The 25,480-nt window shown below is 48.7% G+C and overlaps 1 protein-coding gene across 1 annotated transcript in view; it reads left to right on the top strand.

Moving 5' to 3' along the window:
- The first annotated feature begins 9,794 nt into the window (after positions 1-9,794).
- The window catches only part of LOC142567730 (acetylcholinesterase-like), a 153,787-nt gene continuing 138,101 nt past the window's right edge, over positions 9,795-25,480 (top strand). Inside the window, exon 1 of the mRNA XM_075677904.1 lies at positions 9,795-9,899. The gene's annotated coding sequence lies outside the window, so the exon portion shown is untranslated. The remainder of the gene's footprint in view (positions 9,900-25,480) is intronic.

Genomic DNA, 25,480 nt, shown 5'->3' with positions numbered 1-25,480 from the left:
GCCACAGGCTCGGTAGAGCAGGCACTGGTTACATTCGTCCCGTCATTCTTAAACTTTCTAACTTCAGCGACAGAACCGAGGTTCTTAGGAACGTTTCAAAACTCAAGGGCTCAAATTTCGTCCTTAAAGAAGATTTCTCTTCTAGGGTTCGGTTAATTCGGGAAAAAATCTGGGACGCATCAGCCTCTTTTCGGGACAGCGGTTCTGTTGTGAAGTTGAGATATGATCATGGTTTCATTAACAAGGTTCGTTATAACTGGGATGACAGTTCAAACTCATTAGTAATGGCACCCGCTCAACGTGTTTCTTCAGAGTCTGGCCATTTGACTTCCGTTCCATCCACTTCCTGAATTCATCCTGGTCGTTTTGAGAACCTTGTTGTCTTGAATATAAACGCTCGAAGTATTCTTAAAAAATTTGCTGATTTGTTGTCCCTTATATCTATTCATTCCCCCCATATGTTATCGGCATCACAGAGACTTGGCTGCACAATGGTATTTACGAATCTGAGTTCACTCCACCCGGTTTTGTTTCCGTGCGCTTAGACAGGATTAGCGGTACTGGTGGTGGCGTGGCACTGTTTATCCGGTCGGATCTACGATTCTCAGTCTTGCCTTCTCCTCCAGAAACAGAATCCGTGTGGTGTAAAATTTACCTTCATAATCGGTGTATTGTGATTAGTGTTACATATCGTCCCCCCGGCTCTACTCTTGATGCTCTTCATGCTGTTGCAAATTTCATGAGCGAGATTAACATTGCTTCGTCGAGTTTTATCTGTATGGGTGACTTCAACGCCCCTGGCATCCACTGGCCTTCATTGTCTGTAGTCTGTCGCGACACAGCTATTTGTAAAGAACTAATAAACATTTCCTTGTCCTTTGGCCTCACCCAGGTTGTTCCTAGTGCAACCAGATTAAATTCCGTCCTTGACTTAGTTTTTTTAAGCGCTAACCTAGCCGAACGCGACTTTTCTTGCGAGGTAATTGATGGTATTTCAGACCATAAAGGCGTTTTAGTGTCGCTCTCCTGTCCAATTTCTAAATCCCCCTACACGTTTACTAGTTTCCCTGATTTCACTCGTGCGGACGACAATTCTATTACTGATGCCTTATCTCATCGTTTCGATACGTTTAGTGCACTTGCAGACAACCAGGACGTCAACTACCTTGCTAATTACTTTGAGCGTCTTGTCAAATCATGTATCGAACGTTTTGTGCCCATTAAAATTAAGAAAAAAAATTCTAACATTCCGTGGATGACTCGTGATATCTTGCATTTGTCCCGTCGCGTTCGAAGGTTACGGCGTTCCAGAAGAGGCACTGATCCCATGGCGTTGGATAGATTTGTTAAGGCAAAGAAAGAATTCAATCTTATGTTGCAAAATGCGAAGGGTTTCTTTTTTCGCGTTCGCCTGCACAATTTGTTAAGAACTAACCCACGAAAATTTTGGTGTTCTATTTTACCTCTCGATGCTTCATCCACTTCTTTCAGAATAGATAATGACGTCATCAACGACCCGGCGGTGATATCCGAGGCTTTCAACAAGTATTTCCAATCCGTGTTTGTTTCCGGTAACAACCTTATCCCAACACTTACCAATATAGTTTCTTCTGAAGCAATCAGTGACGTTGAGATAAACTGCGAAGGAATCCTAAACCTTATATTAAACCTGGATGTTAAGAAATGCACCGGTCCGGACGGGATACACAACGCGTTCCATGTTCGTTATTCGTTGTGATCATCAAAATATCTGTTAGTCATATTCAGAAAGACCTTATCATCCTCTACTGTACCTTCTTCATGGAAGTTAGCCAAAGTGCTCCCTCTTTATAAATCTGGAGATAAGCAGTGTTTGTCGAACTACAGACCAATTTCACTGACGTCACAATCATGCAAAATGTTGGAACACATCATTCATAAGCACATGCTCTTTCTGGAATCAAATAATCTACTGTCTAATATGCAAAATGGGTTTAGGCGCGGTTTTAGCACGATAACGCAGCTAGTTGAGTTCACGCATGATATTTCATTTAACCTTGATGTAGGCAACCAGGTTGATGCCATTTTCATAGATTTCTCGAAGGCATTTGACACCGTTTTACATTCTAAACTTATTGCTAAACTTAATGCTGTACTGAATAATCCTCATTTAGTTAACTGGATTTTAAGCTTTCTCTCATTTCGCTCCCAGTTCGTCTCTTACAGTTCGACTGACTCCGCTACTGTTGATGTGACATCAGGTGTGCCCCAAGGCTCCGTCCTTGGGCCGCTTCTTTTTTTATTATACATAAACGATTTGCCACTTCACTGCTCTTCTAACATCCGTCTAATTCGGAACTGTACGGTAGTTGAGGCCGAAGAGGCAGCCGTGGCTCTAGCGGCAGCGGAGGGCTACCGATCCAACAGGTCCTTAACCATACTCACAGACTCACAAGCAGCATGCCGCAACTACCTAAACGGCAGAATCAGCCACAGCGCGCTCCGCATCCTCCGCTCAAGTGGCAAAACCGTCAACAACCAGGCCAAACACACGATAGTTTGGGCGCCGGGACATACCGACATTACGGGAAATCAGGAGGCTGATAGGATAGCTCGAGGGCACGCAACAAACCGAGCATCCAACAATCCCGACCCCGCTGAGGAACCCGAGCCGGTAGCCCAAAGCTATTCAGAGATACTAAACTACTACAGAGGCATCAGACGAAAATACCCGCCTCCTCACAACAACTAAATAGAGAAGATGCCGTAGCATGGCGACAGCTACAAACGGGAACATTCCCGTGCCTAAACATGCTAAGCAAGATCTACCCCACGCAGTACGAGAGCAAGTGCCCATGGTGTGGAGACAAACCAACCCTATACCATACCACATGGGCTTGCCAGAAAACAGAAGGGCTAGCCATAATAAAAAAAACCCGAGTGCGGAACAGTGGGAGAGGATGCTGTCCAGTGACATCCTGAAAGTCCAACAAGGACTAGTAAGGCGTGCACGCAGAGCAGCTACCCTCAGCGGAGCCCTGGACTAGGGGAACCGACCCTGGAGAGAAGATGGAAGACTCCATCTGAAGCCGCAAAAATCACTGCAAAATAGAGCAAATAAACGTTTTTCATCATCATCTATGCTGATGACTGCGTTCTATATGAAGTGATTAAATCTTCTAATGATCATTATCGCCTTCAAGAGTCGTTTTCTAGATTTTGCGATTGGTGTAACACTTGGCAAATGAACATTAATTTCAATAAAACCGTTCTGATGTCTTTCTGCAACAAATCATCCCCCTCCCTTTTCAGTTACTCGTTCAATGGCCTTGCTGTAGATAAGGTTTCTGAGTATAAGTATCTTGGTGTCATTTTTACGCATAACATGTCATGGTCCAAACACATTGATTACATATGTAGTAAAGCACTAAAAAAATTGGGTTACTTGAGGCGAACGCTAACCCGATCTCCTAAAGACACAAAGTTACTAATGTATAAATCTCTAATCCGCCCTGTTCTTGATTATGCATCTGTAGTTTGGAGCCCGCATAAGCAGTTAGAGATTAATAAACTAGAAGCTATACAGAAAAAAGCTGCGCGATTTATGTAATTGTTACGATCGGGACTTTTCGCCCTCTTCAACACTTTCTGCCTTGAACCTAAACACTCTCTCTTCTCGTCGCCGTGTCGAATCATTAAAATTCTTGCATTGCATTGTCAATTCTTTAGTTAGGCTCTCAAATGATAATTACATTCACTTCGCGCCGGGATCATCAACGAGAAGACATCTTGATATAAACTTGATACCGTACTACTTAAAACCCCTGCATCTACGCGCCACCGCCGCTTTAACGTGTATGGAGGGGCTTTAGTACTACTCACGTACTAACATGTTCAAATTCAGCTTTTTTCCCCGCTCAATCGAAGACTGGAATTCATTACGTGGGTCCATTCGCTCATGCTCATCCCAAATTTTTGCAACCGCCACCCCAGATGCATAATCGTGCTCACCCATGTCTGACAGCATTTGTATAACTTCTTGTGTATTTTTCTTTCATTTTCTTTCATCAGTGCTCTTTTTGTAAAAGTGTTCACTTGTGTTTATTTGTGTATTTTCCTTTCATCAGTGCTCTTTAAAAATGTTCGCTTGTGTCTACCGCTGTATACTCCAATGTATTTTCTGTACCTTTTCTTAACCCACTTCTGCTATAGCGCAAATTGCGCTGCAGTATGTACAAATAAATAAAATAAATAAATAATGTCACCATAGACGGGACCACGCTCCAATCCCGGAGCTCAGCGGAAATATACATCGACAGCATGTCAGCTAGCGTGTAATTGATACTTCATTAAGGTCGTTGCGCGTTTGTGTTGTGTCTAGCAGGAGCGAGTAGTGTAAGAGATGACACCGGAGAGAAGGCGGTGAGCGAAGTCCGCGAAAAGTAATTGAGGATAGCCATACTGAACGTCGACGCCCTGTTGAATAAAGCCTGCGACTTCAGTTGCTCAGCCGCCAGAAAGGCTTGAGTGGTAGCATACTGCTGGGCGTATTTGGTAACCACAGCGATAGACACACACTTTGCGGAAGTAAACAGAGGAAAGGGACGTAGTGAGTTGGCAGCCCTTTCCGAGCTCTGGCATAGTTTGAAAAATGAATGTGGTGAAGTATGACGCACAAAATAGTATACAACCCAAATGAATCAGCGTGGTCATACTTGCGCGACACGCCGTAGTGGCCTGCCACCAGGACATCATGAAGTTGCAGCGATGAGAGTTTTCATTGGGTACTTCAGAATAAAAATGAGCACATCAGAGATGTCCGAGGGACATTTCTATGGTACAGGAGCACATCGCCCCCCCCCCCCCCCAAATAAATAAATCACGAATATAAGCTTACGAATAGGGACACCATAAGATCGAGCACTACGGCGTTTGTTCTTGTTTAGGATGACGTCAGCATTTCATTCAGTGTTTATTTCTGAGAAAATTAGTTGAAGTTCCATTTATTTGCATCGCAATGGCAGGCGTAATCAGGCAAACATTGACAGCATTTCATTAGAGAGTGCCTGTATACTCTGTGGAGATTACGTATGACGATGTAAACAAACACAGAAAGCTTTGCTTACATCGATTCGCACATACATGGGATCCGCATAATTATTTTACTATCAATTTAAATGCTTAAGAATGGCGCTCATTAACGCAATATTTCCATTCACAGTGAGCAAAAGCGGCTGTCGTATCCACAGTAGAATTTATTTACATGGCTTTAATCCCATGTACATTATATCGTTGCCAACTTCCATGGGATTGGAGTCGTCAAAATGGGATACAGTTGACAGGGAAATCAGGAGGTTGATAAACGGCAAGAAGGCAGAAGCTTGTGCAAGACCTCAGGGATATAAAATGACTTTTTGAGCAGCTTTGTTAGGGACCACGCAATGGTTTCCACGTCTATTAAATATCCTCCAAAATATGAACAGAGGCCGACAAAAATGCGGGCATTTTGGGAAAGGTGAAACCGCTGAAAATTTCAGGACAGCATTAGCCTAAATATAAAAGATGACTTAAAAATAAGAAACCATAACGTTGACAGGATGGCCAAATTTTGGCACAAATAAATTGGCTATTGAAGCAGTTCAGCTGAAACGCAATGGTGCGAAATAACGCGAGAATTTCGGCAAGTGTTGAACAAAGGTCAAGTAGGTCCTGTGGCCGACGCCAGCGCTCGGCAGCTGTCAAGTGACTGCACCTATTAGCGAGATGCCTGGTCGTCAGTAGTTACAGTACGATTCGGGTCTGAAATAGTGGACGCGGGCTCCATCACATTGAATACAGTGCATTTTACGGCGTCATTCTTCGACAGATGGTACCGATTCTCGCGCAATGAGGGTGGGAACAAATTGTCTCACATGCCGGCTGTCACCTTCCTCCTGCTGCCAACATTCCTTCCCCTCCATAATTGCTTAGCTTTTATTGGGTTCGGCTGCTAATCACGAGGTCTCGGGATCGAATCCCAACCACGGCAGCCTTATTTCAATGGGTGTGGAATGCGAAAACCCGCGTACTTAGGGTTAGGCTCAGGTTAAAAAATCCCAAGTGGTCTAAATTATTCCCGAATCCTCCACTACGGCGTGCCTCATAGTGAAATCGTGGTTTTGGTAAGTGAAACCTCATTATGTGTTATGTAACATTCGTTAAGGATATCCTGGGCAGTCGCACAACTCTTGAATACAAGTAAGTGTCAGGAGTTGCGCGCGAGGTCTTTCAGTATGTGGATAGCCTTTATGGCGTTCGATAGCTGCTAGTCTACATTGCGGCTATATAATAAACGCGGAACGGCAACATGGTAAAGAATGTGGAAAATATACAAATCCCGCATATATTACTGCATAAATAATTTTAAATAGCGTTCTTGCTTCACGCACGTGGATAACCGCCATAGGAGACTACTTTGGAAACTAACTGCAAGTGCTGTATATGTCGTACCCAAGGGTGTACCTGGCCTGGTGGCCAGTAAATGTGACGTAATATTGCGAGCAGCTTCGGTCATAGCATGCTAACGGACGACGACCCAGACTGAAGTGACTAGCGCAAGAGTGGACAGGGGACACTAAACACGCTACAAGGACAAGCGCCCAGTTGGAAGTTTGCGCTTATCCTTGTCGCCTCTTTAGTGTCCCGTGTCCACTCTTGCGCTAGTCACTTTAGCATGGAATACCAACTAGCCCGGTCTCACAGCCTGCGACGACATAGGGACAGTTTGCTCAACTCTTGTGTCGTGACTTTTGTGTCATGGTGAAAAACCAACATATCCATGTACATGTCTTAATACTCAAGCACATCTAGATTTGCAGCTGCGGCGGTAGCCCATGAGTGCGCATTGCAACGTCGCTAGTGAAATAATTGTGTGCACCGTAACGAATTCGATAGGGGAAAATCAAAATCCGTCCACGACGGCGTCTCTAGTAGACGCTGTGCGATGTTCGGACGTTAACAATGTGTGCCGACTGAAGAAAGGCTGCCCCGAAGTGCCTCTGACGGCTAGGCTAGCTTCTTTACTCCGTAGAATGAAGAAAAGAAAAAGAAAAGGAAAAAAAAAACAAGAAGAAAAAGAGAAGAACCGCATCAAAAGCCCAGAATCAACCATTGCTCATCGCGACTAAACGCTTTTAGGATGACGAGTGATTTCCAGTCGACGAGCGGCTATGCTTTATCAAGAACACTGAAACGCCGGCGGGACAAGCATTGTGGCGAAGTTCAATGCGCAGGGATAGCTTTTAATTATTTTATTTTAGAGCGCAGCTCTTTGGCGTCCGTTCCTGGGTTTCGCGTCGTCGTCGTCGTCGGCGTCGTCGTCGGCCTCGTAACCAGCTCCGCCCCCCTTTCATCCCCCCAGCGCTAGCAGCGACCGACTGATACCGCTGGATGCCGCTGACGCCGCTAGAGAGTCAAGATAACGTGACTGCATAGAACACCGTCGCCGCCATGCAGAAAGAGGAGGAAAGGGTCCCCCCCCCCCCCCCTGTTCTTGTGTGGCGGATAGCTGGGGTTGACTCACTATCGCCGTCAGCGGCATCAGTCAGTCGCTGCTATCTTTTCCCTCCTCCCTTTATCGTGTTGTCCGCTTGCTGCGCGCGCTTCTGCCCCCATCGTTTGCCGCTGGGTGTACACGCCGCCCCCCTCCGCTTCCGCTTACTGCTGGTTGCTCTCGACGGCGGCGATGAGCCTCCGCTTCGGCGGCGCGAACTGCAGGGTCTTCTCGGCGGCGGCGATGAGCTTCTGCTTCAGCCTCGCTTTAAGCGAGGCTGAAGCAGAAGCTCATCGCCGCCGCCGAGAAGACCCTGCAGCGAGGCTGAAGCAGAAGCTCATCGCCGCCGCCGAGAAGACCCTGCAGTTCGCGCCGCCGAAGCGGAGGCTCATCGCCGCCGTCGAGAGCAACCCTGCTGGTTGCTCTCGACGGCGGCGATGAGCCTCCGCTTCGGCGGCGCGAACGGCAGGGTCTTCTCGGCGGCGGCGCTTAGCCTCTGCTTCCCCCACGGCTGTGACAACCTCGCGAGGCACTTGTATAGATCTCGTCTTTGAGAATCAAGCATTGGTGTACCAAGTCGAACATATATCAGTCTATTTCTCCGACCACAAAGCTTCCTTCATGACTGTCAAGAACTGTTAGTGGAGTCTTTGTTAAAGGAATACGTGTGAAAAATAAAAAAAAAATTATGTGATAGCGCATACATGTGTTGCTCGATTTCTTTGCCTCAATCTATCCAAAAGGTGAAACAGCTTATTTGCTGCGCTCACATTTCGCATTAGGAAGTAACGTAATCGTCGGTAATTTTTTGTTCTGTTGACGTCAACACGCGTCACCGCGGGAAGTTTTAAAAGTTTAAGGTCAGTACGTCACGTGGTGGCTTTCACGCGAACTATAACCCTTGTGTCCAGAAAAGCTGGATACGTGCTGTAATCCTGCACAGGATTGACAGCATTTGAAATAATAAGAAATTCCTAAGAATGCCAATCGCTTTAATATATCAGCACCGTACTCAGAAGCTGGCTTCCGCTGGCCACTACGCGTGGCCTAGTGACGGACGAGATGAAACAGCAGAGACTGCTGTACGGCAAGCGGCACCTTGTTGATGACGTGCACATGTGACCTGAACTGGAGAACCTTGATCCCAAATCGGGACACGGTGTACGATGGCCAATTCACTTCCGCGCTTTATTTTCTTCGGCCTTCACACGAAGTTCAAGATACCTGTCGGGCGTTTTTTTCTTTTGTTACGAAGGGTTGCATCGGTCAGCAATTTGCTCTATACTCACTTTTCTTTATTGCGCAAGTTTACCCACGTCCTAGAGAAGACATCAGACGCCAATTTTGACGTTGCCGGCTTGTAACTGATAGCCGCAATATCAATGTGAAAGCATTGGACATCCTCTGCAATGTATACGGTCTCCACAGCCTGCAGAACCACCTTGAAATAGTGCGCAACGGGGCGGCACAACAGAAGGAAGACGAACGCAGGCGCCTGTGTTCGCCTTGCTTTCTGTTGGGCCGTCCCGCTGCGCGCTACTTCAAGGTGGTTCTCGTGTGAAAAATACCAACTGGCCCAACATTCAACTCTTCTAATGCTGACCATCGTGCGCACAGGGCCGTGACCCCCCTTGGCGCTCACGGGTGAGCGGCCAGTGGAGTGCACATGCGCTGTCTCACACGAGCGCCTTGATTTTGCAGTAAGACGTTACGCCGTCTGTACCAACTATGCTTCAATTATGCAGCACTGGTCAAAAGAAGCTTTTTTCTTTAAGCATAGGCGAGTGCAGGATGCGCGAACGCCATAGCCTGCACTCACACTGTCCACGCGTTGGCGCCCCGAGTTGTTAATGCCTTACTGTGTCGAAAAGGGCAAGGCTAGATTGCTGTGGAGGTTGTTTTGCATTTCCAGGGAGGTGTAACTTACTAAGTGTGTTTCAGGCTAAGAAGAATTCTGAGAAGCACATTTATGCCTGCACGATGAGCGCTCGTTATTTCTTTCTTTGTGGACGCATCCTGTTCGATTTCGGGCTGCATATATGATGCCAAAATAAAATCTGTTCGTTGGTCTCCAGAAACGGGCGATCAGGCGGGGGACAGTGCACGTGCTCCGTCTGTCCTGCCTCGTCGCTATTCGCTGCGCTTCTTCGCAGGCGGCCGCGAAAGTAGCGATAGCGTTGCACTTGCTTCTCCCTCCTCTCAGCGCGTTCGCTTTCCCTCGTTCGCGATGACGATCCGAACGAAGCCGCCGGTCGGGAAAACACGACGCCGCGTGCGAGGGAAACGCGGACGGAGGTCGCCCCCTCCCCGCGAGCGGTGGCGCTTCTTTTTTTCCTCGTCCGACTCGCGCCGACCCAGCCTCGAGGTCGTTCGAGCCCATCCAGCCAAGGTGAGTGTTTGCGCCTGTTTCGATCCCCGTGGCCACGCAGCCTGGTGCGCCCCGTCGCTGAGGTGGCCACCCGAGCGCTCACAGCAGAAGGATGCGCAGCCAAGCGCCACTTTCTTACGCGAGAAGCGAAACCTTTCTGGCGCGGGGAAGCTATACAACGCGGCTGGTGCCGGCTTCTCGCACGCGGACTAGGCGGGCTGTGCTGTGCGGGTCCCACAGCTGCTCCGACCAGGCTCAACCTGTGGCGTGTTGGCTCTCGCTCATGTATGCAACGTTTCGCTGCACAGTTTTAACAGGACACGCAAAACACGATCGTACTCACAAGCTCTAATTTATATAATTTCCAACCCAACCAGGCTCGCTTCGAACAATTACTTTCCTTTGCCTCCGGTGCGTATTAACTATGACAACCATAGCACTACATTTGCAGCGACTGAGTCCAGGAACCGTATCCGTTTAGTATTATGCAATCACGATCATGATCTCTGTTTAAACAAAAGCTTTTTTTTTTACTGTGCACTAAGACCTGATGTTTCGTAATTAAAATTAATATTTATACTCTTGCTGTGCTGATTACCGCCGCTGTCTACATTTGGCTCCTTGATTACTTGTATAATATTTCTCGTACTGGTATTTCCTGCGTAATCCCTTCATTGTATGTTTATCTAATATAGTATACTGTATTGTTGCGGGCATTATTCTTGCACAATATTTCTGTACTCGGTAAGAGGAGATCCCGTTACAGCCTTCTGGTACGGGACATCCTTCACTATGCTCACATATATATATCGATTTGTATGCATTGTATAGATAAACACCTCATTGATTGAAGATTGGCGCGTGATCTGTTGAGTGTGATCGTGTTGTCTTTATGTTTGTCCTGATAGAAATATGTAGCGCCGCTTTGCGTTCATGAAGGCACACCAGCCTCATGATAGATAATTGTGGTACATTCACTATTCGCCTATGCTCTAGAAACAAAGTTTTGTTTCTGTAGTCGCTTCCGTAGTTCTCGTCCATAAGTATGCAATGATGAAAATGAGAGCAATCAAGGAGTAAAAGGGTGGTAGCTTTACAAGAAAGGATAATGCATAGCGAAATTTATTTATTATGCCTACGGAGGAAGCTACTTTGCTGAATATGAAATTAATGCGCTCTCACTACAACAAATTCTTTCCAAAATACAATGGAAAACTTATTGTCGGTTGACGGGTATGGTAGCTGCCCGATAAATCTATGAATGATCAGCGCCATCAGTCTTAATTTTTCGTCTGAACGTGGCATACTTTGCTTTATTAACATTTATTCGCAATTGATTTGTGTTTAGCCATGTTTCTAGTTCGGATAATATTGCATTAGCTGTGTTTTTTTACTTCCTGGCATCTTGTTCTAACAAAAATACGCTCGTGTCATCGACATAAACCAAGACACTTTTTTTTTCTTACCGTGTGTGTGTGAACATTGTCGTTGATGTACAGCAAAAATAGAGCGGGACTTAGTTTAGATCCTTGTGCCTGTTGAAACTATTCTGCGTTCGACTAGATCATTGGTAGTTGTAAACTGTTGGATATTAGTCAGAGAGGTAATTATTAAGCTAGAATCGCATTGCTCGCCTTGGTCAGAATTAAGCTAGCACTCGATTAAGGTTGAAACAAAACAAACGTACGCGTATGGTTCACGTTTCGAGCTCCTGCGGGTTGAAAATGGAGCGCGACGGTGCGCGATTGTTGCCGCGTGAAGCGTAGCCGAGTGCGCGTGCATATCTGCGCGGGCTGCAGTGAGTCTGCAAAGCAGCGACGTTGCCAGCGCTAACGGTCGCGAATGTGCTTGATATAGCGTGCTTGGAAGTTGACCAAAAGTGGGTGGGCCAATTGGCGTTGGGAGCCCACATTAACACTACAGAGAAGGCGGTGTAGGGTGAGACGGGTTGGGCCTCTTCTGAAGTCAGAGAAGCGCAGAGCAGAATTAGTTTTGAACAAGCACTCAAGAACATGGATCATGGCGGCTATGGGCGGCTAAAGCGCGCGAGTGTCTGTGCCTAAAATGTGTGGACACAGAATAGAAGAACAGTTCGAGAAAGGTGGCAACCAAGTACAGAGAAACTGAAGGTGTAAACAGACAACCAGCAGTCATCAGAAAGAAAGCGAGAGAGAGACAGTGAATTGGATGGAAGGGATGGGAACAAAAAATAGCACGAAGATTTACAGGAATGACAAGTTATAAATTAGAAAAGAAACTCTATACGATAACACAAAGTGTCTTGCTATTTGAGGCCCGAGCTGGTTGCCTGAGGACCGAAAGGAACATACCGGAGCAAACAGGATTGGGCACGTGTCTGCTACAACGAAAATCCCGAGACAATTCAGCACATCCTAATGGGGTTGCGAAGGTATTCATCCAATGAGACCAGTAGGTAACGTACGGTTTCCAAAAGCGCTCGGACAAGCAGCAAGATACGTTTATGGGTCCGGATCCGTTACAATCGTGCGAGTACAACCGGAGGGGGGGGGGAGGAAAAGGGGAGAAAGGAGATGACGTACTGTATATATATTCCCGCGATCTGAGCAATAAACTTAGTCGTTAGTGTGCTTTCTGTCCTCTCGCCTTCCTCCTTCCTGCAATGTTTTGCGCACGAAAAAGCTTTTTTTTCCCTTGTTTGAAGCAATCTTCTATTGATCAACCGTCTGGCTCGCTTGGTTGAAAAGATGGTTGAAGGTTCGTAATCATTTGTGTAGTTACTACCTCCCACGTATATTGATGGTTATTGCATCAGACCTATATTTAGTTAATTTCGAGCGCGTTTTCCGAAACACTCCTTAGGCCACCGTGAAAACATCCATGAACAAGTTCGACTACGTACATGCTTGGATATTTATTTGTTTGTTTGTTTCTTTTTGTTTGTTTATTTATTTATTGCAAACGTCGTTCGCCCTTGCGGCAATCACTGCAGGCTGGTTGCACACCAAAAAAAAAAAAAAGATATTGAACGACGTCCCCGCTATTTAACACTGCCGCATCGCACTATTCCATCTGTGTTGCATACAAAACGGCGACGGAGGATTTTCTCATCAAGCTTCTTTAAACAAGCAGGCGGATCGGTTCGTGCGTTGCATTTTTGCGTGACACAGAAATAGACTGAAAATTGTCGTTCAAGCCGAGGTGCCAGCGAAAATATTACCGCATCTGCAAAGCGCTTGCACGGCCTGCAGCGTGAGCTAGCGCTGATCGACCTATTAGAGCTTGGAATACATAATAACTACTCCGAGCTAAAGACGGTGGTACTGACCGCGCAGAAAAGTCGTCTAAGCCAGGCGAGGGCGGGGACAGAGATACTCGCTAGGGAGGGCTTCCCACGGACCCCCGAACCTGGATGAGGTACTGGTGGCAATCCCGGATCCCGTCCGATGCAAGATCTCGGTCGCTCCCCTGCCCAAGAATATGGACGCAAATCAAAACAAAAATCAGAGAGAGGAGAGAGTAAGATGGGCTCCGTAAACACCTAAACAACAAGATGTTTTGTATGTGGACGATTCCAGGTACAACTTGAGACGGGCCGTAGCAACAGTAATTGGGAGCAACGGGAGAATGTTGACGAGTACCTCCCTGTACACGTCCTCTATCGCCAAGGCGGAATGCTTTGCCATCGCCCTGGCGATCAAAGAGCAAGAACGGAGGGAGGAACCACACACGATTATCATCTCTGACTCGCAGGATGCGTGCCGTTTCTTTTTGAACGGCCGCCTCCCGATAAAATTACAAAATTTCCTAGGCGGGATATTGACAGACGGATACAAGTTGATCTGGGGTCCGGGACACACAGGCCTGGAGGGAAACGAGAGTGCGGATGCTTTTGCTCGAAGGCTCACGAACCGAGAAGAGCCTCGACAGCGCTGTCAATCCCCCCGAACATTCGAGGAGGAGTCAAGTGAGGAGGACAACGAATCCCAAATGGCCCCTCGCGAAGTTCTTGCTCACCAGCGCGGCACGCGACATAAATACAGCACCCCCCACTAATTATTAGAAGGGGAGGACGCCATAAACCTCCGCAGAATTCAAACGGGGGTCTTTCCAAACCTGCAAAGATTAAACAACATTTTTCCAACGCTGTATGGGCACACCTGTCCGTGGTGTGGCGGCTCGTCATCGCTATATATCACATTTTGTGGTGCTGCCAAAATAGACCACCAAATTTAAATACCTTTTTAGGTAAATTTCCATTATCGAACACTTTGGAGCAATGGGAGGCGCAACTTACCAGCTCTGACCTGTAGGCGCAGCTTGCACTTTTGGATCACGTCAGGCAGGCGGCAGCAGCCAGTGGAGCCCTGGACTTGGGGCCCCACCCATCGAGCTCATAACCTTCATCCCAACCCCGTTTCAATAAAGTTATTCCTTCTTTTATTCTTGAACACAATGCCCTGACATTGTCAGAAACAGTTATTTTCAAAAGCAATTGGGCAAAAAAAAAAAAAAAACTCATCACAAGACTATGGCCGCTCAGCATCGGACGTGAGGCTCGATATAGCTATACGCCTCCACTCAATTCAAAGAGTTTACTTGAATTCGGGGAGTGTGAGAGTGCCGAAGTGGACGCATTTATTTACAATACTACATAACATGCAACACGACATGGGCCCTATAACGTAAAACTATTCCAACATGTTTTTATTCCAATCTCCTGACGTCAAATACGCGTAACCGCTGACGTAAGCATCGGGCAGTGACCCGCAGGGTTGTCTAAACAGACCAATCAAACCCTCTCCTCGTTTATAGGAGGTCACTTTTGTTTGCATTAAAAACGAATAACTGCTTACACTGAGCGGCTTGTCTTACGTAATTGGTTGATAAGAGGCGAGGAGCACGCTCAATTGTAGAGGTATTCGCTCGGGTTACGAGCCAGTGCACTGAAAATCGATAACCGTATGAAGAGGGCGTGCCGGCGTCTGCGATTGGTCCGCTTTCCCTCACTTAGCTTGCCGTGGCTGGTCGAAAATCGCAGCGGAAGGTTAAGAATGCCGCTAAAAAGGATCCTCAGCAAAGAAAAGTTGGCTAAGCGAGGTCGTAAACGTGGCGAAACTGCTCAAAAACGTTACACAGCCACGCAAAAAGTTTTATTGTACGCAAATAAGCCCATGCTCTCCGGCCGGTGCGAGTAGCCAGTGCCTGAGCGATCGGTCGCTCAGGGATAAGGTAGCTCAGGGCGTTAAGGGATAAGAAAAGGGCAGATTGGGTGAGCTAACAAACGCGAATTAATGATATCTTAGTTGAAATCAAGAAAAAGGAATGGCATGGGCAGGACACGTAATGAGGAGGGAAGATAACCGATGGTCATTAAGAGTTATGGAATGGATTCCAAGGGAAGAGAAGCGTAGTAGAGGGCGGCAGAAAGTTAGGTGGGCGGATGAGATTAAGAAGTTTGCAGGGACAACATGGCCACAATTAGTACATGACCGGGGTAGTTGGAGAAGTATGGGAGAGGCCTTTGCCCTGCAGTGGGCGTAACCATGATGATGATGATGAGCGATCGGTGGCAGCCATCTTTTATTCCTTTCGGAATGGGGCAGCCTGCGGCTATTCAGAAAAAAAATTAGTTTTGTTCGGCATATTAATGCATCTTAAACGCGTACACGTCACTTTGACGCGGTGAGTTCTCGCAGTCTTGTGACGTCGCGTGACAGGCAGGCGAAGTGGGTGCAGCCCGAAAACTTTTGACCAATATCCGAGGGCTAATGGCGAAGAGGCGTTGAATCTGAAATACCTATTTTTCTGTTGCTCAGTACAAGCGTGCATAATCGGAGTGTACACGCCATATCAGATAGCGAGCTATCGCGGTTTGCTTGACGTCGAGTGACTAACAGGCGTAGTGGGGGTGACCAAAATGTTTTTGACCAATCGCGGAGGGCTGATTGCAGAATTGGAATAGAAAAGTTCGGAATAGCTCTACGTTATAGCACCCCATATCACAACACTGAAAATTTGCGCAGAAACCAACTTTGCACGTTGGGATTGTATGATGAATGATTTTGCGTTGTTCCCAAAACCAGTGATTGCCAAACTGTAGATATATATAGCCTCCCGACAGACCAGATGGTATGTGCTGATGTTGCACTATCTTCATAATCGGCTCGTGTTTCAAGCCCCCGAGGACACGTATTGCGCAATAATATCAGGAACGCCTCTCCACCCTTTCCCTCAAGTCGCGACCTTTAATAACATTGTCTCCGTTATCAGCCTAGTTTGACGAAATGGCGAGAGGGGCTGGTCGGTTGCTGTTGATAATAAATAGATCTGGAAGCGCTTCAGCACGCACATAGAACAGTAATAACATCCGGGACAGTGATATGAATTCATTCACAACTGAAAATTTGTATCGGATATGCACAGATTGCATATAGTTGCACATCCTGTTGCTCACGCGCAGCAGAGCGTTAAAGTAATACATGGTCATGTGGTACATCAATTAGAATGCAAAAATTCACCGACGATTACGATACTCCCTAAGTGAAATTTGAGCGCAGCTCTATACGTGCTTTCATTTCGCGATATATTGAGATAAAGGATTTGAGAGAGACGTGTAGCAGAGTCGGCAATAGTCGAAAATTTGATCTGCGGGTCAAGCGCGTCGACTTTTATACATGACTCGTCCAAGGTTGCGCCGCGTCCCCGCACTGGAAAGAGCCACAAGCTGGTTCCGCGCACCGAGTGTTACTGTGGACACCCAAGAAGCCAGGCAATCAATATTCGTCTGCCTTTACATTAGTTAACTGAAGCGCTATAACGACTGGTGGAGTCTTCATAGCGATGAGTCGAATAACTAGATCAGCGTGCCGCGGTCGCATCGACCTCGCATTCCACTGCAGCTCAAAGGGACAAGGCTGCTGAAAACTGTTAAAATTGTTTCCGGTAAAACGTCTAGTGCAGGCCGTCGAGGACTGGAACGAGGGCCTCCAAAAGTTGCTCTGCTGCTGACGCTGCTGGTGTCTGACGACCGGCGGTTAAATATCTGATGACGTTGACAAGCATCTTCAGAAGATTGACAGGTTGCACAGCGTGGTTGGCTGAGACCGCTTTAGGTACTGTGTTTGCAGTGCTTTCCACTGTAGTTTAAGCCTTTGTAGAGACTTAATTGTTCCAACGATTTTGATGGCAGCGCTGGCCACGATGAGTCTGAGAGGCAGAAGGTCCGCCCCCTACTTTCCGATGCGTTGTGTCTTTGTCATTCTTTGAACGCGCTCCTTTTGCAGTCGCTGGGCCAGCACTACGGTGACGGAAGCATTCATCTCCTGCTCCCTTCTGTTTGGCTTTCTCTTTTAGTGCCTTTAGTTCATTCTTCAATGAGAGACGTCCTTTATCCGTTGCCAAATGTTCACCATTAAAGTTAGGGCACCGATATTCCTGACTTTCACAGGAATCTACATGGCGATTCCCACCGCGTTTGGCGCAGACCATATCTCTGGTGCAAAAGCCCTTAACATGAATCTTAAAACACTTATGGCATTGCAAAGGCCGAGGTACGAAAGGTCGAACAGGATAGCGCACAAGTCCAGCCTTTATATGACTAGGCAGCTTTCCAGAGGCAAAAAGTATCTTCATACACTTTGACGAGCCCAGCCTTCGAACGTTAATTATTTAGCATGATGGCGCGCAAACGATCATGCTCTTTAAAAAACGTCGTTCTTGAGGTCCAAGTCGACATCAGAGATACGACACCAGCTGCTATATTTGTACACTAGGCTATGTAGGGCCGCGTGTGGAGCCCACAGAGTTCAGACATACCAAGTAGAGTTTTTACCATCTCATCATCACTTGTGTCAATGGCAATGGCATTTTTCCAGAGGTTCACGCGAACCTCTTGGATTAATCCAGGGACAAGTTTGAAGAAGAAATCATGACGTTTCTGTCGGGCGATAGCATTCAGGCTTACCAGCGCGTCGACGGGCATGAAAGCTACTGTCGTAGTCTTGATGCTGCTGTATGTGATAGTCGCTTCACTTGAGGACGATGCCAGAGACGTCCGTCTTGGACGGCGGTGCTTGACAGGTTTGAAAGCATCCGAAACTTCCGATCTTGAGTCAGAAAACTCAGAAGCAGCAGCGTCGGATCCTACTGCCGAACTGAGCCGCTTCCGAGCCGCGGGTGGTCTATGCTGACCGCCAGACGTTGAAGAACACAGTAGCAAATGCTGTGAAAGACAAAACTAACTTTTATTGGGCGAACCTGTGCCCACAAAAACAGGCTACACTTATAGCACAACGATAGCGGCGAACACGGTCGGCGATCGTCGAAAATCTGATCAGCGGGTCAAGTGCGTCGGCTTTTATAGATCAGTCGTCGAATGTTCCAGATTAACCGCTGGGACCCGCGTGTCTTCCACAATGTTCTACACTATTCGCGTCGCGCATAGATGCAATCAGATTACACAAGTTGCGGTGAAAGACAGTGGACGGAACCATCGATAACATTCCAGAAACTTCTTTTACATGCAGGCGCGTCTTGCGCTGTGCGATAACATTTGTTACGCGGGGAAACGTGGTCGCCCGATAAAGTTAAGTACATGTGTCATTGCCCCCCTCTTAAAAAGCATCGACCCGATGCTGCAAACAAACCAAAGTAATAAACAAAAGCACTTGTAGCACAGAAAAAAAATAAGGAAGTTCGTCAGCGTCCGTAAAAGGGTTTAAGGCGCACCACGTGGACCACTTCAGATCGTGCGCGGCGCCGCTGTGAATGCGAAATGCCGTCTGGCACGACCTCATAGTCCAGTGCGCCAATACGTCGGATGACCTTGTAGGCTCCGAAATAGCGTCGCAATAGTTTCTCACTCAGTCCTCGTCGGCGTATCGGGGTCCATACCCAAACACGGTCGCCGGGCTGGTACTCGACGAAGCGTCGCCGGAGGTTGTGGTGTCGGCTGTCGGTCCTCTGCTGGTTCTTGATCCGCAGGCGGGCAAACTGTCGGGCGTCTTCGGCGCGCTGGATGTAGGTAGCGACGTCAAGGTTCTCCTCGTCAGTGACGTGCGGCAGCATGGCGTCGAGCGTCGTCGTCGGGTTCCTGCCGTAAACCAGCTTGAATGTCGTGATCTGTGTTGTTTCTTGCACCGCCGTGTTGTAAGCGAATGTTACGTACGGCAGGACGGCATCCCAGGTCTTGTGTTCGACGTCGACGTAGTACATCGCTAGCATGTCGACGAGGTTCTTATTCAGCCGCTCCGTAAGACCATTCGTCTACGGGTGGTAGGCTGTTGTCCTCCTGTGCCTTGTCTGACTGTATTTCAGAATGGCTTGGGTGAGCTCCGCTGTAAAGGCTGTTCCTCTGTCGGTGATGAGGACTTCTGGGGCGCCATGTCGCAGCTGGATGTTTTCGACAAAGAATTTCGCCACTTCGGCTGCGCTACCTTTCGGCAGTGCTTTTGTTTCAGCGAAGCGGGTGAGGTAATCCGTCGCCACGACGATCCACTTATTTCCGGTTATTGACGTCGGAAAGGGTCCCAGCAAGTCCATCCCGATCTGCTGGAATGGTCGGCAAGGAGGCTCGATTGGCTGTAGTAATCCGGTTGGCCTTGTCGGCGGTGTCTTGCGTCGCTGACAGTCTCGGCATGTTCTGACATAACGGGCGACGTCGGCGGTTAGGCGCGGCCAATAATACTTTTCTTGTATCCTCGATAGTGTCCGGGAAAATCCGAAGTGTCCAGCGGTCGGATCGTCATGTAGGGCTTGCAATACTTCTGGACGAAGTCCTGACGGGACAACAAGAAGGTAATTGGCGCGGACTGGTGAGAAGTTCTTCTTCACGAGTAGATTGTTTTGAAGCGTGAAGGAAGATAATCCGCGCTTAAATGCCCTGGGGACAACGTCGGTGTGACCTTCCAAATATTCGACGAGGCCTTTTAGCTCCGGGTCTGCCCGTTGCTGTTCAGCGAAGTCTTCCGCGCTTATCATTCCAAGGAAGGCGTCGTCATTCTCGTCATCTTGCGGCGGCGGGTCAATGGGTGCGCGTGATAGGCAATCGGCATCGGAGTGTTTTCGTCCGAACTTGTATGTTACAGTGATGTCGTATTCTTGTAGTCTGAGGCTCCACCGCGCCAGTCGTCCTGAAGGATCCTTTATATTCGCTAGCCAACACAACGCGTGATGGTCACTGACGACTTTGAATGGCCTGCCATAAAGATAAGGGCGAAATTTAGCTGTAGCCCAAACGATGGCGAGGCATTCCTTTTCGGTCGTAGAATGGTTGCCTTCCGCTTTTGACAGCGACCGGCTAGCGCAAGCTATCACCTGTTCGACTCCGTTTCTTCTCTGGACTAGAACGGCACCGAGGCCTAGGCTACTGGCGTCAGTATGGATTTCTGTATCGGCGTACTACTGGATTGAGTCAGCGACTATGATCCGGACTGAGTGACTGAACGATATCCCCGGTGGACTTTCTCTTCTTCTTTTAATCTTTCCGTCCCCTTTTCCCTTTCCCCAGTGTAGGGTAGCCAACCGGGCTCAGTCCTAGTTAACCTCCCTACCTTTCCTTATCATTTGCTCTCTCTCTCCCCCCTCTCTGTATCGGCGTACTCGTCGAAGTGCGCAAGTACCGGCGGCGACTGCATGCGTCGTTTGAGTTCTTGAAATGCGTCGGCCTGCGGCGTTTCCCACTTGAACTTAACATCACATTTAGTAAGACGTGTCAAAGGCTCGGCGATGCGTGAAAAGTCCTTGACAAAGCGCCTGTAGTAGGCACACATGCCAAGGAATCTACGCACTGCCTTGTTGATGGGTTGCGGGAACTGTGCGATGGCAGCTGTCTTTTGCGGGTCTGGACGGACACCAGATTTACTGATTACGTGGCCTAGGAACAGAAGCTCATCGTAAGCGAAGCGGCATTTTTCCGGCTTCAGAGTAAGCCCTGACGACTTGATGGCCTCTAGTACTGTCGCAAGCCGCCTGAGGTGATCGTCGAAATTTCCGGCGAAGACGACGACGTCATCCAAATAAACGAGACAGATCTGCTACTTCAATCCTGCTAACACCGTGTCCATGACGCGCTGGAACGTTGCAGGCGCCGAGCACAGTCCGAATGGCATAACCTTGAACTCGTAGAGGCCGTCTGGGGTGATGAAGGCCGTCTTTTCGCGATCTCTTTCGTCGACTTCTATTTGCCAATAGCCAGACTTGAGGTCCATTGACGAGAAGTATTTAGCATTGCAGAGCCGATCCAATGCGTCGTCTATTCGTGGGAGGGGGTATATGTCCTTCTTCGTGATCTTTTTCAGACGACGATAATCGACGCAGAAACGTAGGGTACCGTCCTTTTTCTTTACCCGGACAACAGGGGATGCCCACGGGCTTTTGGACGGCTGGCTGATGTCGTTGCGCAGCATTTCGTCGACTTGTTCTCTTATAGCTGCACGTTCTCGCGGCGAAGCTCGGTAAGGGCTCTGGCGGAGTGGTCGAGCGCACTCCTCGGTGATTATGCGATGCTTGGCGACTGGTGTTTGTCGAATCCGTGATGACGTCGAAAAGCAGCCTTTGTATCGTCGGAGCAGACTTCTGAGCTGGTGTTTCTTAATCACGGGGAGACTTGGACTAATGTCGTAGTCTGGTTCGGGAACCATCGTCGTCGGGGTAGATGCGGCGGAATCCGAGAGGACAAACGCATTACTGGTTTCCAGAAATTCCTCGATGTACGCGATCGTCGTGCCCTTGTTGATGTGCTTGAACTCTTGGCTGAAGTTTGTCAGCAACACTTCAGTTTTCCCTCCATGCAGTCAAGCGATCACTCTTGCGATGCAAATTTCACGGTCTAGCAGTAGTCGTTGGTCGCTTTCGATGACGCCTTCTACGTCAGCGGGTGTTTCGGTGCCGACCGAAATAACAATGCTCGAGCGAGGCGGGATGCTCACTTGATCTTCAAGGCGTGGTGACTGCGAAAGCTCTCCGGCGGTATCGCTTGATCTTCCGACAGCGTTATCGATTTTGACTTCAGGTCTATGATTGCGCCGTGTTGGTTCAGGAAGTCCATGCCGAGAATGACGTCTCGTGAACACTGTTGGAGGATAACGAAGGTGGCAGGGTAAGTCCGGTCATGAACGGTTATTCTTGCCGTGCAGATTCCAGTCGGCGTAATGAGGTGTGCTCCAGCGGTCCGAATTTGGGGGCCCTCCCATGCAGTCTTAACCTCCTTCAACTGGGCGGCCATGTGTCCACTCATTACGCAGTAATCGGCCCCTGTGTCGACTAAGGCAGTGACTGCGTGGCCGTCGAGAAGTACGTCGAGGTCGGTGGTTCTTTGTCTGGCGTTGCAGTTGGGTCTTGGCGTCGGATCACGGCTGCGTCGTGTTGAACTGAGGCTGGAACGTCACGTCGTCAAGCCGTCTTTCGTCGGTGTAGTCTTGGCTTCCTGACTTCGTCGGGACGGCGGCGGCGTGTCGTCATTAGGTCGTCGAGATGGTTTCTTTGTCGTCTTCGTCGGCGGCGGAGGATCTTCGTCAGTTCGACGAACAGCAACCGCACCTCCATCGGTTGCTGCTTTTAGTTTTCCGGATATGGGCTCGCTGAGCGGCCCCGGGCTGGGCCAGTGTATGGTCGGCGCTGCGGCGAGAGGTAGCGGCCTGGTGATGGCTAACGCGACGATCGTCGAGAGCTCCACTGAGTAGCGGCGAGGTAGCCAGCGATATCGCGAGGGCGTTCACCTTGCTGCGGGCGCGGAGCGTTGACGGCGAAATCTCGCACTCCCATCTCCCGGTATGGGCATCGGCGATACACATGGCCGGCTTCTCCGCAGTGATAGCAGAGCGGGCGGTGGTCGGGGCTCGCCAAATGTCCGTCTTCCTCGCGTAGGTGCGCTGGGCGACGGGTGGGCGTGCTGGCGGCGGCGGCGGACGACGGAATTGCGTCGTTGCAGGGCCCTGGCGTGGTCGCGGAGGGGGAACTTAAGTTGACGGCGTGCGACGGCGGCGTATGTCATCGCTTCTGGCTGGGGCTGCGGTGATTGTGGTTGCAGCTCAGGAACTCCAAGCGATCGGTGCACCTCTTCTTTCACGATGTCGGCGATCGAAGCCACTTGGGGCTGCGACGAAGGCAGGACCTTGCGCAGTTCTTCGCGCACAATGGCCCTGATGGTCTCCTGAAGGTCGCCGGAATCCAGTCCTTAGATGGCATACTGCGGCGTGAGCCCCTGGCGGTTATATTGCCGGGTGCGCATCTCCAGAGTTTTCTCGATCGTCGATGCCTCTGCAGAAAACTCAGCTACAGTCTTCGGCGGGTTACGAATAAGTCCTGCGAAAAGTTCTTGCTTGACGCCCCGCACCAGGAAGCGGTCTTTTTTCTCCCCTGACATTTCCGGGTCGGCGTGCCGGAAAAGACGGGCCATCTCCTCCGTGAAGATCGTGATCGTCTCGTTTGGCAGCTGCACTCTGGTTTCTAGTGGTGCTTGGGCTCGCTCTTTTCGCACGACGCTTGTAAACGTTTGCAGGAAGCCGCTTCGGAACAGGTCCCACGTCGCTAAGGTGGCTTCTCGATTCTCGAACCAGGTCTTGGCGGCGTCTTCCAGTGCGAAATAGACATGCCGCAGCTTGTCGTCGCTGTCCCAACTGTTAAACGTAGCGACCCTCTCATACGTCTCGAGCCAGGTTTCCGGGTCCTCGAATGTTGAACCGCGGAACGTCGGAGGCTCCCTGGGCTGCTGCAGCACGATGGGGGACGCTGGGGCTGCCATTGGGGTTGCCTTGGCCACAATCTTCTTGGTCTTCTCAGGTAGAAGTCCGTGCTCCGGGGGCAGCTGTTGAAGACGGCGGCTTGCTCGATGCTCCGGGACTACGTTGGTGTTCTCTTTGCGGTCCGGGCTTGGATCACGGCTTGTCGGGGGCGTCCGGTACATGAACGAAAAGCACCTCCACCAGATGTCACGTGGTGGTGACGTTGAAGAACACAGTAGCAAATACTGTTAAAGACAAAACTAACTTTTATTGGGCGAACCTGTGCCCACAAAAACAGGCTACACTCATAGCACAACGATAGCGGCGGACACGGTCGGCGATCGTCGAAAATCTGATCAGCGGGTCAAGTGCGTCGGCTTTTATAGATCGGTCGTCGAATGTTCCACATTGACCGCTGGGACCCGCATGTCTTCCACAAAGTTCTACACTATACGCGTCGCGCGTAGATGCAATCAGATTACACAAGTTGCGGTGAAAGACAGTGGACGGAACCATCGATAACATTCCAGAAACTTCTTTTACATGCAGGCGCGTCTTGCGCTGTGCGATAACATTTGTACGGCGGGGAAACGTGGTCGCCCGATAAAGTTAAGTACATGTGTCAATATCTTCCATGGCAAGCTCCGCGGGGACGATCTCCCAGCAGAGTAGAAGCTTTCAGGGTTCAGCACAAACGTCTTTGCTTGTTACTGATACACGAAAAGCATATAGATAGAGAAATACTGCAGCACCAGAAGAAAACCAGCAACCGAGCACAAAAACTTCGTCGTCGTCTCGTTAGCTAATACCGATTCAAACACTTTTGACGCACCGCAGAGAATAGATAGAGGCCGGCAGTTGGTAACTGCACGTCTAGCACCCGATTTCTTCACTGGCAATGTCCGCGCTACCTTCAGAGTGCTAAGAAACGTACTAAAATTTAGAGAACTATTGAAGATGCTTGTGAGAACAGGGAAGGTGGCGGTGGTAACAACTTTGTTGAGATTCTGCTCAGTTATGATCTGGCAGACCCGAGTCCTAGGATGGCCCCTCACGAGGAGCGACCCTTTCGGCACAGGCAACGAGGGGTTTTTGTAGTTTTTGATCCGGCGTTTTGAGCAGCTCCTCCCACGTCTGTTGTGAGGGAGCTGGCAGGAGTGACCTGGGAGGGGGTAAGCCCTCGCACCTTCAAATAATGTGATTTTGGGTGAGAACAGGGAACAAGTACGTTTTCATACGTCTTAACCCTTTCACATGCCTCTTTATATCGTTAATTGAAAACTTTCTTTCACCGCATCTCTTGCATCTTCAGAATCATAGAAAGTGTACTGCTTCAGAAAAGATTAAGAATTTTGAATTGTTTAGTGAGCTTGTCACGTTTACAGAATTTCGACTTCATGCGAAAACTCGCTACGCTAACATCAAATATGAGAACATAGCCTATTTCGGATTTTGAAACGCTTGGAGCACTTATCTAGCCACTTGAAAATTATAACTCGTGCATGACATTGTGAAAAACAATGAAAGAAGTGCACCAGCTACATACATTCGAGTGCTGCATACGTCTGCATTCGCGAGTGCTGACGCATGCAGCACTCGCGAATGCAGACGTATGCAGCACTCGAATGCAGACGTACGCAGCACATCTTAAATATCATTACTTTCATCAGTGTTTTTGCTGTTGATGCACTATCTTGCTGTACAGAATTGGGTAGACAGCGTCTGAAAAGATTAAGCACTGCGGAAGGAGTACCATCAGCACCACAAGAAAGGGTAGGTTTGAGGCGTTTCATACACTTGAAAACAAAGTCTCCATTGACTGATAGTGTACACACCGTGCCAGACTGAGAAGAAAGGTTGTTTGAAGCATCTTTTACACCACATACAGAACAGAAATGT

The sequence above is a fragment of the Dermacentor variabilis genome, unplaced genomic scaffold, assembly GCF_050947875.1.
Source record: "Dermacentor variabilis isolate Ectoservices unplaced genomic scaffold, ASM5094787v1 scaffold_14, whole genome shotgun sequence".
Lineage (NCBI taxonomy): Eukaryota > Metazoa > Arthropoda > Arachnida > Ixodida > Ixodidae > Dermacentor > Dermacentor variabilis.
This window is presented reverse-complemented; position numbering and strand designations above follow the sequence as displayed.